We start from the raw sequence: 16,454 nt of genomic DNA, 5'->3' as shown, positions 1-16,454 counted from the left end.
TACAGCACTAATTCAATACAGGGGATATTGAGATGATGAGGCTTGGGTGCTATAGGCTGTGTAATTTTGAAAAGATGGAGGAAGAAGGGCAAGGTTTTAGAAGAGACCTTGCCCTTCTAAGCATGAGTTTTTGCACCCCTTTACATTAACAGTTAGGGTATAGGTTCTACCGTATATAGGCAAATTATGAAGATTCCTAGTCCTATTTGACCACTCATGCATGATACACAACAATTCCAAAAAACATCCTCTAACAGTTACATCACATTATTTCTTACATTTCCCCCTGTGTACCATAAATGATGTGTCTGTCCATTCACACACCATACGGCTCACATTCAATGAGTGCAGGAAGATATGTATACACGACCATTATAAAAACATTAGTGAAAGCAGAACCAACTGATGAATTTGCCATAATTTCAGTTGATTTAACAAACTTTTTCCACCAAGAGGTGTTTTACTTACTGTCCTCCTTTAATGGACCAATGACTTGCCCAGCACATCAGGAGAAAAGGATCAGTTAACAACCAATGACATGCCTGGCACATCATGGTATTTAATGAGCTTAGAAAGCAACCAAAGGTGTTGCTGTAATGCCTTGATGTCGAGGCATTCAGCAACACCAAAATCTGCTCCTGGAGCCCTGGGCGATGCTTTCCCCAAATTGTCCATGGGCACCATATACATTAATTTAGGGACGCCAAAAACCCACCTCAGGATGTATTACCCAACATACAAAATAGGATTGTGAATATCGCCTCCTGCATGATAGATCTAACTAAAAAAAACTGTTGATCTTACCAGATCTAACAAATATCTTCCAAAATCAATAAAAAAAAATCCAAATTTCAGTTAAGGGGGGCCAACCCGTATGTATTCCTATCGCCCGCATACAAAATAGGACTGTGAATACCGCCCCTTGCGTGATAGATCTAAGAAAAAAAACAGTTGATCCTACCAGATCTAATGAATATCTACCAAAATCAATTTAAAAAAATCAAAATTTCAGTTCAGGGGGGCCAACCCGTATGTATTCCCATCCCCCACATACAAAATAGGATTGTGAATACCACCTCCTGCGTGATAGATCTAATGAAAAAAACACTTGGTCTTACCGGATCTAACGAATATCTGCCAAAATCAATAAAAAAAAAATCCAAATTTTAGTTGAGGGGGGCCAACCCGTATGTATGCCTATCCCCCACATACACAATAGGATTGTGAATACCGCCTCCTGCGTGATCAATCTAACAAAGAAACAGTTGATCTTACTGGATCTAACGAATATCTACCAAAATCAATAAAAAAATTCCAAATTCCAGTCAAGGGGGGGCCAACCCCATATGTATTCCTATCGCCTGCATACAAAATAGGATTGTGAATACCGTCTCCTGCGTGATAGATTTAACAAAATAAACAGTTGATCTTATTGGATCTAGTGAATATTTACCAAAATCAATAAAAAAAAATCCAAATTTCAGTTGAGGGGGGCCAACCTGTATGTATTCTCATACCTGCACACAAAATAAGATTGTGAATACCGCACCTTGCGTGATAGATCTAACGAAAAAAACAGTTGATATTACCGGATCCAACGAATATCTATCAAAATCAATTTAAAAAATTCCAAATTTCAGTTGAGCCCCCCTCATTAATTATGCATTATCTCAATAATTAGACTAGATGGAACAAAAATGTTGTCTGATCAAACCTGACCTAACGCGGAGCTATTATAATCAATAACAGTTTGTTGAAATTTTTGTTGAGGGGGGCTGGCTACGGGTTAGCCCCCCAGAAAAAGATTGTTAATATTGCATATATTAGAGTACATCTAACAAAAAAAAAATTTAATGTAGCCTGATCTAACAAAGATCTAAGAAATGGAATGTTCTTTTCTTAAAATTTTTAATATGGGGGGTTAAGCCGGGGGAAGTCGGTGCAGCCCGTCTTGATACAAATACACTGCCCCTACACGTCTGCCCATATACACACATATATACTGCTCTTACACATGCCTGCTTATACACATACATATACGCTGTCCATATACACATGCCTGCCCATACACACACTAATACAATGGCCTTACACATGCCTGCCCATATACACGCATCTACTACCCTGACACACACCTACCAATATATACACATATACACTGCCCATATATACATATATACATATATACACTGCCATATACACACATATTGGCTGATCTTACATACTCCTGCCCATATTCACATATAAACTGCCCTTGCACATGCCTGGCCTTACACATGCCTGCCACTATGCAAACATATGCACTGCCCATATAGTGGGGTCATCCTATTTCTGTCATTCAGGGGCACAGTATAGAGCAGATAAGAGCAGATAAGATTACATACACAAGTATATATTATTTATAAATACATTTATATATATATGTATATATCACATACACACTGATTCATATATGTGCACACACTATCACATACACATAAAACACAATTTATTTATATAAATTAATATGAACCTTTGGAACCAGTATTATTAATATATTTATAATATGCATACCAGACATATGCAGTTTCAGAAAATTAACTCCTCTATAACCAGACATGAATATTTTCAGGAATTAACCCCTCTATTACCAGACATGAGCAAGTTCAAGGAACTAACACTTCTATTATTAGATATGAGCTGTTTAAAAAAAAATAACTACATTACACAGTCACACAAATAGACAAACATAGTCACATACACACACAATCACACACAGTGGGTTTCTTACCTGGTGTTGAAAGCAGATTATACTGAGCTCCATGTGATATTGCCAGGACCTCTACAAGGTAAGTGAACTTCAATGGGGGAGAGGGGTAGATAGTGAGAAGGGGGAGAGGGTAAATAGTGAGAAGGGAGGGAGAGGGGTAGATAGTGGTAAGAATATTGAACTAAAGAGTGAGAATGAGTGAGAGAATGAATGAGTGAGAAAATAAAATAATGTGTGGATGAATTGTGTGAATGAGAGAGAGAATGAAAGAATTAATGCGTGGATGAATTGTCTGAGAGAGAGTATGAATGAATGTATGGGTGAATTGTCTAAATGAGTGAGAGTATGAAATATTGAATTTGTGAGAATGCATTAATGAATATGTGTAAATGATTTGTGTGAATGAGAATAAATTATTGTGAATGAAGTATGTGAATGAAAGTGTGAATGAGTGAGTGACTGTAAAAGTGTTTGTGTGTATCATACATGTATAATTAATGTGTGAAAAGGCAAATATGTCACAAGCAGGCCTTTGAGCCTTGGGGACCAAGATGGCACAGGCAGGGTGTTTATGGGACAAAGATGGCATAGGATGGGCTGTTTGGGGACAAAGTTGACTAATGCTGGGCTGTTTGGGGACAAAGTTGGCAAGTCCTATGTGTGTAATTTTGGTGCTGGTCGGGTTCTCTGTGGGCAGTGTGGATGCCAGGGCTGACTTTGGGTTGTGCAACCTGTGATCTATGACTATAATTTAGGGGTTGCTATACTTTTAATGCCGAGTTTTCCAATTGATCTATACCTGAAAAGCTGGGTTTTTGTGTTATTCTGTTGATCTGTATCTGCTATGCTGTGTTTCCATACATTATTTATGTATTCCTGCAAATACAGGGTTTCTGTGCCTTATTCAGTTGATCAATACCTGCAATGCTAAGTTTACATGTGATTTCCAGTTCATCTTTACCTGCAATGCTAGTTTTGTGTGTTCTGTTGATCTACACCTGCAATGCTATGTTTTCATGCATTATTTTTGTATACCTGCAAATACCTGCAGCGCTGCAGTGCAGGAATCTGGATTTTAATCTTGTAGTCAGAGCTCATCTTATAATTGAGCAAACACTGCATATTCCCATTAATATTTAAATTTTTATAGTATACCTTGGTGACTAGAAACAGGAAATTGTTAAACCACGGTGGTACAAATATTAGGTGACACATAGGCCAATCCCCTTATTCATTCATCACAATGAGTAACAAGATAATTAATAAGTTCCAGTCAACTGGAAATGTTATGAATCAACCTGGAAGAGGACATGTGTCTATACTGTCTCAACGCACTTTGAAGAGGATGGTTCTAGTGGCCCAAAAATCTCCAAGGACCATAGCTGGAGACAGGCCCGGACTGGGACAAAAAATAGGCCCGGGCATTTAAGCCTGAGCAGCCCATATTTATTTATTTATTTACTTATTGTTAAAGCCCACCCTTCGTGTACCATCTTTGCATTTAATAATTCACACAAATCATTAACACATTCATTAATGCAGTCTCACAAATCATTCAAGCAATTCATCCTCACATGAATTCATTAATTGTCATACGCATTCACACAATTCATCCACACATTTATTCATTCATTCTCATACACATTCACACTACCCCCTCTCTTCATCTTATCTGCCCCTTCTCACTATGTTCCCCCTTTTCACTATGTAACCCCCTTCCCCACTTCTCAATATGTACCGTCTCTATCTATCCCCTCTCCCCCTTCTCACTGCACCCCCTCCCTCACCCTACTTACCTTGTTGCCGGAGCAAGCAGCAACTGCGACCACGCCTGTGGCAGGGCAGGATTGACTTAGGGGCTGATGGAGCTGCAGCTCCAGGCCCCCACCTTAAAATAGGCCGAGTCAGGACCGGACTGACTGGGCCTATATGGGCGCATTAACGCAGAGCCCCTTAAGCCCGCCGCAACTGCAACCGGGTCCGCCACTCTAAGGCAGAGCCGGCCTTAGGTGTTCTGGCGCCCTGTGCGGACTACTCCTCTGGCGCCCCCCATCCCAAAACAAGAAAGGAATAAAAAGTTGTAACAAAACTTCCCTTTCACACTATCTATCCCCCTGTATGACTATCTTCCACCTCTGCCCCTTCTCACTGACCCCCCTCTTCTCACTGTTATCATTATATAGTGAGGCAGACATTGACGGTGGTACAGAATAATACTTATCACTATATACTGAGGCAGACAATGACGGTGGTACAGCATAACACCTATCACTATATACTGAGGCACACATTGACGGTGGTACAGCATAACTGCTACCACTATATACTGAAGCAAACATTGACGGTGGTACAGCGTAATCCCTATCACTATACATTGAGCCAGACATTGACAATAGTGCAGCATAACCCCAATCACTATATACTACGCCAAACATTGATGTGGTGTAGGCCTACCACTTCATTGTCTGGCTTAGTACTAGGGATGCACCGAAATGAATTGTGGACTGAAACCGAAAATGCAGCATTTACCTGTCCGAAACCGAATATGACCTCCCCACACCATAAAAAAAATCTAACACTTTTATTTAAAGTAAGTAACACACCAAAATAGGACAAAACAATTAAAAAACAATATTATATGTATATATATATATATATATATATATATGATTGTTAACAGCAATCACATTCTTATCATGCCCAGACATACCCAGATTCCAGGATGTACTCGCAGACTGGGCATGATAGGAGTATGATTGCCCTATCTACCCCTTCTTGCTCCCTTCTGCCCCATCTACCCTTTCTCACTCCCTTCTCCCTATCTACCTCCTTTCCCCTGTCTCACTCCCTTCTCCCTATCTACCCCCTCCTACTATCTACCCTCTCCCTCTTTGAAGTTCACTTACCTTTCAGGAGTCCTGCGGTGGGGGTGCAAGGCCTCTGCCTCCCAGCTCTGCCACTGTATGGAACAGTATAGAGTGATGGGAGTTATGTTGTACTTTTAGAGCATAATTAGATCATGAAAAAGACATTGGAAATGGTACAGCATAACACCCATCACTCTCACACACTTACCAATCCACACATATATACCAATCCACACATATATACCAATCCACACACATATACCAATCCACACACATATATACTAATCCACATATATACCAATCCACACATATATACCAATCCACACGTATATATACCAATCCACACGTATATATACCAATCCACACATATATACCAATCCACACGTATACCAATCCAAACGTATATATACCAATCCACACGTATATATACCAATCCACACGTATATATACCAATCCACACATATATATACCAATCCACACATATATACACCAATCCACACATATATACACCAATCCACACATATATATACACCAATCCACACATATATACCAATCCACACATATATACCAATCCACACATATATACCAATCCACACGTATATATACCAATCCACACGTATATATACTAATCCACATATATACCAATCCACACGTATATATACCAATCCACACGTATATATACCAATCCACACGTATATATACCAATCCACACGTATACCAATCCACACGTATACCAATCCACACGTATACCAATCCACACGTATATATACCAATCCACACGTATATATACCAATCCACACGTATATATACCAATCCACACGTATATATACCAATGCACACGTATATATACCAATCCACACATATATACACCAATCCACACATATATACACCAATCCACACATATATATACACCAATCCACACATATATATACACCAATCCACACATATATACACACCAATCCACACATATATACACACCAATCCACACATATATACACACCAATCCACACATATATATACACACATATATACCAATCCACACATATATATACACACATATATACCAATCCACACATATATATACACACATATATACTAATCCACTCTCACTGAATGTTTTCCTACCTTTCCTCTTTACAGCTCCTTTTCCTCCTCTTCTTCAGTTCTTCTGTCTTCTCTGTCTTCTTCCGGGTCAGAGGGCACGGACAGCGGTGGGTGCGGCTTCAGTGTTGTGCGCCGGGATCTGACAACAAACCCCGGCGCACAACAGCTGTTGCCGCGCAGATCACAAGGGAGCGGTATCGGAGGTCTTTCACAGACCTCCGGCTCCCTTGAGTGATTTTAAGCCGGGTTGAACCCGGCTTAAAATCACTCAAGGGAACCGGAGGTCTGTGAAAGACCTCCGATACCGCTCCCTTGCGAGCCTGCTCCTCCAGCGGCGGACATTACTGTCCGTCTCTGGAGGGGTGCCGGGTGCCGCAAATTGGCACCCAGTGCGCACCGCCCCCTGCAGTGTGGCGCCCTGTGCGGTCGCACACCCCAAAGGCCGGCCCTGCTCTAAGGGGCCGGGAAGTCCCCACCAGGGCCTGCCTTAGGGGTCTGCGGCCGCACAGGGTTTAAATTAAAACATCGGGGTTTTTTTCAACTTTATTTAACATCCTCCATGTTAAATAAAGTTAAAAAAACTTTATTTAACATGGACGATGTTAAATAAAGTTAAAAAAAACCCCCCGATGTTTTAATTTAAACCCTGTGCGGCCGCAGACCCGTAAGGCCGGCCTTGGTGGGGACTTCCCGGCCCCTTAGAGTGGCGGACCCGGTCGCAGTTGCGGCGGCCTTAAGGGGCAGGTGCCCCTTATGCCCTGCGTTAATGCGGCCGTAGGTAGGGTAGGGGCCTGGAGCTGCAGCTCCATCAGCCCCTAAATCAATGTGGCCCGGCCCACCGGGCAAATGCCCGGTGTGCCCGATGGCCAGTCCGGGCCTGGCTGGAGAATAGCAGAAGGTAGCTGCGCCTTGGGGTCAGAAAGTCTCAAAACTACACCTACATCACCACACCTTGTTTGGTGAGGTTTTAAGAAGGAAGTGAAAGTGACGGCAGATAAGAACCATACGGCCCAACCTCTGAATACTTCCCTTAGTCCCTGGTCTTATCTGATATCTAGCTTAGCTGTATGCCTATCCCATCCCTCCTTAACCCCTTCACTGTATTAACATCTACCACATCTGCTGAAAGGCTATTCCATGCATCCACTACCCTTTCAGTAAAGTAATATTTTCTGATCTTACTTTGAACCTTTGCCCCCCTAGCTTAGACTATGTCATCTTGTTGAGGTAGTATTTCTCCTTTTAACCCCTTCGTGACAATGGCTGATTTTATTTTTAATACCCTTCATGGCAATGACTCTTTTAACATTTCTGCGGTGTTTGTGTTCAGCTGTAATTTTCTTCTTTGTCATTTACTGAACCCACACAAGTTATATATTACATATCGCAATATATACGAATAAACATAATTTCACAGTCATGATCATCTTATTATGTTATCACTATTATAACAAGCTATATCATAACAATCTTTTAACATATAAAATAGTATCTCTATACTACCATTTATACCGTTAGGGGAGTGTATTTGGAAGCTAAATGAGGAAAATCTGATTATAAATGTACCAAATTAATTTTATAGATATATTTAGAAATTGTAATACAAATTGTTTATGTAAATTCTCTATATTTCCTTTGTCTTATTACAGGTATCTTAAAAGTAGGGTAACTAGTACTATGGTTTATTACTCCAATGTCCCTTTATCTTAAATATGGCAAGGTGTTTGTATTCTAGTTTGAGACTAGATCAGAACCTCTGTTACTATTACTACTATGGATCTAAATTGCCCAAATCGTTTCAAAGAGATTTATCTTACCTTCCCTAAAATAAAATCCTTTTTCCATATTATGTTGGAAACTTATTTGGTTTATTACTTCCCCCCATACTACTTCTTCTATTGTTTTCCATTTCCTAGAAATGCATATCTTCATTGCTAAACATATGTGCATAAACAGGTTTTGTTGTACATTACTTATTCCTGGTAAGGCTATGGAAAGTAGAAAAGTCTGTGGTAAAAGTACAATATTTATAGAGAATAAGGAATTTATCAAGCAATTAAGTTTGTGTTTTAAATTTGTTAACCTCTCGCAACTCCACCATATATGGAGGAGAGTTCCCCTTTATTTTTTGCATCTTCAACAGATGGGTGAGTTTGTTTTATTTATTTTATGCATTTTAGTCGGCACCAAAAACCACCTGTACAAAATTTTATAGTGAAGTTCAATTAGGGTTATGCAGTGAATACTTTCCCTGATTATTTGTATCCCCTGAATCCATTCTGTAGAATCAATGTTAACATTTAATTCCATTTCCCATTTCTCTAAGAAAAGAGCTTTCAGTTCTAATTGTAATTTTCATATGAGATTACCGGATTTGCTTGATTATAAGACGACCCCCCAAAATCTGAATATTAATTTAGGAAAAAAAGAAAAAGCCTGAATATAAGACGACCCTATAGGAAAAAAGTTTTACTAGTAAATGTTAATTCATGTAAACTATTTTTTTAAATAAAAGCTATGATTGAGAAAAATATTTTTTGTTGTTTTTATTTCCTTTTATTTTCCAACCTGCCCCCCCAGTTATTCACATTTGCCCCCTATGTGCCACTCTGCCTCCAGAAATGCCTTCTCTGGCATTTAGGGGGTTGAAAGGCATATTATGGGGCAGAGTAGCATAAAGGGAGGAATAAGGCATTTTAGGAGGCAGAGTGGCATTAAGGGGGTTAAAAGGCATATCATAGAGCACTCTGCCTACAGAAATGTCTTATGCCTCCCATTTAACACCCCTCCAAGCTTCTGACTCCCTGCTGTGTAGCCGGGGCAGCGGGTAGACATCTACGCGATTCTCGTAGGCAACTTCCACTGCAGCTGGAAGGAGGTGCCGTTAGCAGCGGGGGTTGTATGCATCCATCGCGCGTAACCCTCCGGCTGTCAAAGAGAATTCCCTGCGGCGGTGCGGGGAACTCTCCTGTCTTACAGTCGGGGAAGGTCTGCGCGATGGAGGCAGACAACCCCCGCTGCTAACCGCACCTCCTTCTGGCTGCAGCGGAAGTTGCCTACGCGAATCCCGTAGACCTCTACCCGCTGCCTCAGCTACACACCGGGGAGTCAGAAGCACCGGTAAGTTTGGGGGGGATTACCAGACAGGAGGATCCAGGTCCCCTGCAGCACTGCGGGGGATCTGGATCTTATTCTCATAGTCAGACCTCTATTTTAGGTCTGATTATAAGTCGACCCCGATTATAAGACGGGGGGTATTTTTCATCTTATAATCGAGCAAATACGGTAAGTGCTTTAGTTATTTTCTTTTCTCTATTCTTTGCTTCCAAAAATTTATTCTGGTATTCAAGAAGTTCTTAATTCTAAGATATGTAAATATTTCCGAGGGAGGAGAGTAAATTTCTGTTGAATTTGGCTAAAGGTATTTAATTTATCTAAATTTAATATATCGGAAAGATAGAAAATTCTGTTATTTCTCCAATTATTTATCTGTAGATCATCAATACTTAAATAAATTACCTGGATTGAACAAGATGCTGGTAGAGATTTCATTACATCGAAGTTCTTTCTTAAACCCATAATAGTATGTAAGAATCCTTTGATTATAGGGTGAGAATTTAGAAGATTTGCTTTCCTATAATTATTAACACAAAACAAATCCCTCCCCTCCTCCATGCTTTAGTTAGTATGTTTTTTGATGTTCTTGGTTTCCTATTAAGCCATATAAAATCCATAACCATTTTTGGAATTGTTGAATAAGTCTCAAATTCACTCTGAGTGGAATAGATCTAAAAAGAAAGAGTATGTTTGGGGTAATATATGTCTTAACGAGCTCTATCCTTCCAAGCCAAGATAGTTTGAAATTTCTCCAGGTCACCATACCTCCCTTGATTTTCCCAAGTAGATCTATGTAATTTACCTCAATCATATTTTGTATTTTAGGTGTAATCTTAATACCTAAATAGTTCAGTGTGGTATTTAGCCAATTGAATTTGAATCTGGAGGATAGTTTTCCAATTTCCTGCCCCTCTAGACCTATAGTTAATATTTGAGTTTTGATTAAGTTTAATTTATAATTAGAGTAATTACTGTACGGATCAATAATCTGTAGCAATGCTTGAATAGAGGTAAGTGGGCTAGTTAGCGAGAGAAGAACGTCATCTGCATATAATGAAATTTTATATTCGTTTTACAAATTTACACTGTTATTCAGGCTGTACACACTACTTTATATTGTAGCAGAGTGCCATTTCTTCAGTGTTGTCACATGAAAAGATATAATAAAATATTTACAAAAATACATATACCGTATTTGCTCGATTATAAGACGACCCTGATTATAAGACAACCCCCCCAAAATCTGAATATTAATTTATGAAAAAAAGAAAAAGCCTGAATATAAGACGACCCTATAGGAATAAAGTTTTACCAGTAAATGTTAATTCATGTAAACTGTGAACAATTGTTTGTTAATAAAAGCTATGATTGAGAAAAATATTTTGTTTTTATTTCCTTTTTTTCAATCTGCCCCCCCAGTTATGCACATCTGCCCCCAGGCTTGCCACTCTGCCCCAGAAATGCCTAATACCCTCTAAATGCCACTGTGCCCCATGATACGCCTTTTAACCCTCTATATGCCACTGTGCCCCATGATATGCCTTTTGACCCCCCTATGTGCCACTCTGCCTCCAGAATTGCCTTATACCCCTATATGCCACTCTGGCATTTAGGGGGTTAAAAGGCATATTATGGGGCAGAGTGGCATATAGGGAGGTATAAGGCATTTCAGGAGGCAGAGTGGCGCATAGAGGGTTAAAAGGCATTTCTGGAGGCAGAGTGGCATTAAGGGGGTTAAAAGGCATTTCACAGAGCACTCTGCCTCCAGAAATGCCTTATTCCCCCCCATTTAACGTTCCCTCCCCCTCCCTCCTCCAAACTTACTGGAGCTTCTGAGTCCCTGGTGCGTAGTCTGGGCAGCGTGTAAAGCTGCCAGTGATACTGGCCAATTGTCGGGTTGTTTGGGGGCTGAAAGGCTATATTTGGGACGTGTGCATTTTTAAGTAGACATATGGTCATCCTTCCCCTTACTTACTGGGGGGGGGTTTGGAACTGGACATCAGTGGAAAATTATTTTTACATGTTAGCATTTTTTTATTTTAACTATTTTTATTTTATTTTTTATTATATATATTTTTTTGTTTTCATTTATTTTACTAATCACATAGTGATTAGAAAGCTAGGCTTGCATGATTGAATGCAGTACCTGTATTCAACCTGCAAGTAGAGCCAGAGTTCTCAAGAGGGTCTGGAGAGACCCTCATCGAAACTTTCTCAACTCTTTTCATTTTTGCGAGTGGCAAAATCACTGCGGTGGAAGTTCGGTGTTGCTGAATGCCTCACTATGGAGGCATTTCAGCGACACCATTAAAATTTAGGAGGTGATCGTTGAGTGTATGGCGGATGTTGACGCCCCGAGGAGGTGCCAGACTTGGCCCCTGATGCTGATCTCAGTGTTGCTGAAAGCCTTGACATTACAACAACACCGTTTGGGTGCAGAAAGTGAACATAGATCGCTTTCTTCACCCTTTAAAGCCATGACGATCGTCAATTGTCATTAAGGGGTTAATTTAGGAAAAAATAAAAAGCCTGAATATAAGACTACACTACAGGAAAACGTTTTACTAGTAAATAAAATACTTCACATAAAAAATATTTTCATATTTCATAAAAACTCCCTTACAAAAAAATTACTGCTGTTTTTCTGAAGTAATACTGCTATTTTTTGGACATGAAAAAACTGCAATACTGCACTTTTACTGCAGTATTACTGCACATTTACTGCACTTCTACTGCATTTGTACTTCACTGTACTGCAGTTGTACTGCAGTTATTTTTGTACGGAAGTACAAATGCAATAAAGCTGCAGCACATTGAAGAGCAACTGTAGGTTTGCAATATAAAAAAAAAAGTGCAGTAAATGTGCAGTAATACTGCAGTACAGTGAAGTACAAATGCAGTAAAACTGCAGTAAATGTGCAGTAATACTGCAGTAAAAGTGCAGTATTGCAGTTTTTTCATGTCCAAAAAATAGCAGTATTACTTCAGAAAAACTGCAGTAATTTTTCGTAAGGGCTATGATTGAGAAAAATGCATTTCTTGGTTTTATTTGCCAACCTGCACTCCAGTTATGCACATCTGTCCCTTTTGCATTTGCTCTGAAAAAAAACCTTGTCTTATATTCAAACAAATATGATATATGTTTTCTGATCTATATGTAAGCACAACCACATGTATTAGATTTGCTAAGGGTGTAAAAAAGGTTAACATTGTTTGAGGGAAACTATGGGAGAAACGTTATGGTTTGGGTTTTTTCTTTATCTTGTCTGAAAAACAAAATTATATTTGTTTCAATAGGTGTAAGCTGATTATAAGATTGTCACCTTTCACTTTAGCAAAATTCGGAAAATTGTCCTTGCTTCTCACAGGAAAATAATGCCCCGACCACCAGAGTTTATTATGGATAGAAATATGATGTTTTTTTTTATAATAGTTAATGAATTCTGCTTATCTATGACACCATTTTCATTGTTTAACACTAGAACTGACTTTCATTATTTCCAGTTGCCTTTCTGTTGTGTAGCTCTGTAACCACATTTTGATGATCAGAAAGACATTAACTGTAAAGCAGCAAACAAAACGACAGCTATACAAACCAGCTAAATTAAAAAAAAAGATTATAAGCATTTAAGGAACTACCCCAAGAATAAAGTATGAATCATAAATCTGAATAGTAACTAACTATAGCTTTAACACTACAAGTTTTGGTTTTGTTATTTGGCCGTATAGGGAAATACCTTATACTGTCACTCACAGAGTTTTTAACCTTTCCGATTTCCTGGTGACAAACATAGTTATTAGGTGCTTATATTCAAAATCCACCCTTGAAGATGGGAGTTTATAGGGTTTTACCTTTGATTAATTAATAAGACAAGCGATGTAATAAATCACCTGTTTATCTTTAGGTCTGAACAGCTAAATTTTGACAGCCATTTGATTAATCATCCCACAAGACCGGAAAGTTTGAGCACACTTGGCTCCAGCTTGAACACCTCTACCTTTGACAATCAAAAGTCTTGAACTCAAGAGAACGATGACTCTCCTAGCTTAAAATACAATATAATTTTTCATACAGCGTTTAGGTATTAACTCGTTAAATTATGAAAACTTGGATTTATTCCCTACTTAGGATAACAATATAAATATATATCATATGGACAAAAGTTTTGGGACATCTGACCATAACACCAACAGGGGCAGGAAGCAGTATACATATTATTAGCCCTAAGTGTAAAAAGTGTGTATCCTACCTTATAAAGGATTCCCAAATAAAATATTATTTAGTGGAAGAGGCTGCTTAAATGGTTCACTGTTCATGTTTTATTCCTGAATTTTGTACAGCAATTTACCATCAGATGCCCTTGTGGAGAACATGACTGCTTAGCCCTAGAGACCGCTACCAGATCAAACCCCTAATACCCACACTCAGTAATAACAACAAGAGCTGTTAATGTGAGTAAGGGAGTTGCCCACAGCTTTATTAACATATGCCAGCATAACAATATGTAACAAACCTAACCTTATAACAACCCGGCAGCTGCTAGCCATTAAGCCTAGCAGGCGGTTCAACACACACATAAACTAGCCCAGCGGGTGCCATCAGCCGCCCACTGGACTCGCCTCCCCAAGCCCATACGGGCGCAGCTTCGACTTCTCACCATTCGAAGCGCTGCCCAGAGGTGGGTATTCTTCCGCAGCTGTGACTACAAAAGAAAGAACAAGCAGCAACACCTGAAATATGACATAAATGGGGAGGGAGGGTGGGATAGGTGAGCCTGTCCTTAGGATCCAGACAGGAAAAAGGTAGGAGTAAACTTGCCATCACCTTTTAAACTCTCGCCCGCAACATTGTTGCACCCTCCTAGCCAATGATGACCCTGCAATTAACCCTATACTGCGGCCTAGGCCAGCAGTCATATTCCCCCTTTCCTAAAGTTCCAGGGGGCTCCTTTCTAATCAGGTAGAATTTAAGGAAGAATTCTATGAGGTTTCTCCTAAAAATCAATGATTTTCTTTTTTTATTGATATTTAACCATTTGAGTTGGCTGTATATATTCTTATAGAATCTGTCCACCTGTTCTGCTGAATTTAATACTCTCACAATCAGAACTAATAAAATGACAGATCTGCTAAGTTGAGAGAGCGAGTAGTGTAAAAGCATCTTTAATGTTCTAAGTACTACACATTTTTAAAACAGCGTCCTTTGTTACTTGAAATAATATCAAACGGAATTAGAAAGAGGCAACTGTATATTTAGGGCAAGTGTGCCTATAAAGATATTTTTAAATAAAACATTTCCATCAGAAGCTTGAGATTCATTCAATACATTCTTCTACGAAATGACACTACAGGGCTTATTCACTTAACTTGGGGATGCAGATGGGTAGAGGCATAACGTTTCATGTGATAACCGTATATGCATTATAGGCCAACAGCCACAACTTACTCTTGACTGAATTTATCCTGGATGATGAACAGATAAACCTTTGAATTCATTTTGTTAATTTAACTATTAATTATCTATGCCAAACGGTTGCAGGATAAACTTAACACAATTAGCCCTGCTTAATGAGCAATGCATCTACTTTCAAGTGCATTAATCCAATCAATTAAGAATGTACTGTACATGGGTTGTTGATGTCGACATTGAAATGACATAGAATGACCTTGATTGATTTATGAAAAAATTACTAGGTACTTGACATTGTACACCATACTACATTCTTGTCTTCCTCTTGTTTATTATTATGTGTGATTATCTTTTCTCCCACATATTTGTATTGTGTACATTGACTTTATGTGCCCACTCTATTGCTTTTCCATTGAATATTGTACTTCAGTACCTTTTGCCTTTCATGGGTACATACTTTTCTTGTTGTGTTATGCTCTTATACTGTTTTTTACGCAATGAACTCTTTAATAAAAAAAATAACTAGATATAGTTATCTGGTTGTTGACAAACTGAAAATGAATTAAACATTTTTTTCAGTTTTTTTTTCAGACGCCACTCTTAAAGCAGTTGATGGGTTGAACATTCTGCTTAACTGGATGGAAAAACTGATTTGAGAAAGATACGGAATCAAGCAAATGGAAGATATATGCTCCCTCTACGGGTTTTATGTGCACCCTTATATATTTTCAAAATGCTATAAAAACTATTAATTAATATTATTTTTTGTAATATTCAATAATAGCACTTTATATATATGTTTATTTTAATAAAATGTTATATTTATATGCTACCTAAAAATATATCTATATGTATACACATATATAAGTTGAACATATTTTTATATGTATTTATATGTATATATTTTATTTAAAAGTCTAAAAATGCCACTTGTACATTATTATATTTGCATTTTAAAGACAGGTTAAAGGTAAAAATGTGTAATTTTGTATAAATATATATATCTATATATCTGTATATCTATCTATCTATCTATCTATCTATCTATCTATCTATCTATCTATCTATCTATCTATCTATCTATCTATCTATATATATAACTATGTACTATATTTACAGTATATATAAATATATAAAACCATGGATGTTATCAATTAAACATGTGCAAATGGGCCAACAATGATTCAGACAATTTTTTCTGTTAGTT

Source organism: Spea bombifrons, chromosome 2 (genome assembly GCF_027358695.1).
Source record: "Spea bombifrons isolate aSpeBom1 chromosome 2, aSpeBom1.2.pri, whole genome shotgun sequence".
Lineage (NCBI taxonomy): Eukaryota > Metazoa > Chordata > Amphibia > Anura > Pelobatidae > Spea > Spea bombifrons.
This window is presented reverse-complemented; position numbering follows the sequence as displayed.